Source organism: Arachis ipaensis, chromosome B4 (genome assembly GCF_059453495.1).
Source record: "Arachis ipaensis isolate K30076 ecotype BB chromosome B4, ASM5945349v1, whole genome shotgun sequence".
NCBI classification, from domain to species: Eukaryota; Viridiplantae; Streptophyta; class Magnoliopsida; order Fabales; family Fabaceae; genus Arachis; species Arachis ipaensis.
Genome location: NC_142439.1, coordinates 85,811,889 through 85,813,600, shown reverse-complemented (window position 1 = coordinate 85,813,600; position 1,712 = coordinate 85,811,889). Strand labels below are relative to the sequence as shown.

At 41.8% G+C, this 1,712-nt stretch overlaps 1 non-coding gene across 1 annotated transcript; it reads left to right on the top strand.

Annotated features, from left to right (window-relative positions):
• The first annotated feature begins 1,278 nt into the window (after positions 1 to 1,278).
• On the top strand, positions 1,279 to 1,386 carry LOC148568218 (small nucleolar RNA R71). Its single transcript, XR_015882133.1, has one exon. It is a non-coding gene; the product is annotated as a small nucleolar RNA R71 (small nucleolar RNA).
• The last annotated feature ends 326 nt before the right edge of the window (positions 1,387 to 1,712 follow it).

Genomic DNA, 1,712 nt, shown 5'->3' with positions numbered 1-1,712 from the left:
TCTTGAACTGTCTGCCATCTCTAATGAGATTTTAGCAGCTTGCACCCCATAGATTCCCAGTTTCTCTATTACAGAGAGGGGCATGAGGTTTATTCCTGAACCAAGGTCACACAGAGCCTTAAAGATCATGGTGCCTATGGTACAGGGTATTATGAACTTTCCAGGATCCTGTGTCTTCTGAGGCAATGTCAGTTGATCCAGATCACTTAGTTCATTGATGAACAGAGGAGGTTCAACTTCCCAAGCATCAATGCCAAATAATTTGGCATTCAGCTTCATGATTGCACCAAGAAACTTGGCAGTTTGCTCTTCAGTAACATCCTCATTTTCTTTAGAAGAGGAGTACTCATCGGAGCTCATGAAGGGCATAAGGAGGTTCAATGGAATCTCTATGGTCTCTAGATGAGTCTCAAATTCCTTTGGTTCCTCAGAAGGAAGCTCCTTATTGGTCACTGGACGTCCCAGGAGGTCTTCCTCCTTGGGATTCACGTCCTCCTCTCCCTCATTGGGTTCGGCCATTTTGCTTATGTCAATGGCCTTGCACTCTCCTTTTGGATTCTCTTCTGTATTGCTTGGGAGAGTACTGGGAGGGATTTCAGTGATCCTTTTACTCAGCTGGCCCACTTGTGCTTCCAAATTTCTAATGGAAGACCTTGTTTCATTCATGAAACTTACAGTGGCCTTAGATAGATCAGAGACTAAGTTTGTTAAATTAGAAGTATTTTGTTCAGAGTTCTCTGTCTGTTGCTGAGTGGATGATGGAAAAGGTTTATTATTGTTAAACCTGTTTCTTCCACCATTATTAAAGCCTTGTTGAGGCTTTTGATCCTTCCATGAGAAATTTGGATGATTTCTCCATGATGAGTTATAGGTGTTTCCATAAGGTTCACCTAAGTAATTCACCTTTGCTATTGCAGGGTTCTCAGGATCATAAGCTTCTTCTTCATAAGAAGCCTCTTGAGTACTGTTGGATGCAGCTTGCATTCCATGCAGACTCTGAGAGATCATATTGACTTGCTGAGTCAATATTTTATTCTGAGCCAATATGGCATTCAGAGTATCAACTTCAAGAACTCCCTTCTTCATAGGCGTCCCATTACTTACAAGATTCCTTTCAGAAGTGTACATGAACTGGTTATTAGCAACCATCTCAATGAGTTCTTGAGCTTCTGCAGGCGTTTTCTTTAGGTGAATGGATCCACCTGCAGAAGTGTCCAGTGACATCTTTGATAGCTCAGACAGACCATCATAGAATATATCCAGGATGGTCCATTCTAAAAGCATGTCAGAAGGACACTTTTTGGTCAACTGTTTGTATCTTTCCCAAGCTTCATAGAGGGATTCACCTTCTTTTTGTCTGAAGGTTTGAACATCAGCTCTAAGCTTGCTCATCTTTTGAGGAGGAAAGTACTTGGCTAAGAAAGCCGTGACCAGCTTATCCCAAGAGTTCAGGCTGTCTTTGGGGTGAGAATCCAACCATAATCTAGCTCTGTCTCTTACAGCAAAAGGGAAAAGCATGAGCCTGTAGACTGCAGGATTTACTCCATTAGTCTTAACAGTATCACATATCTGCAAGAATTCAGTTAAGAATTGAAAAGGATCTTCAGATGGAAGTCCATGAAACTTGCAGTTTTGCTGCATCAGAGAAACTAATTGAGGTTTCAGCTCAAAGTTGTTTGCTCTAATGGCAGGAATGGAGATGCTTCTTCCAT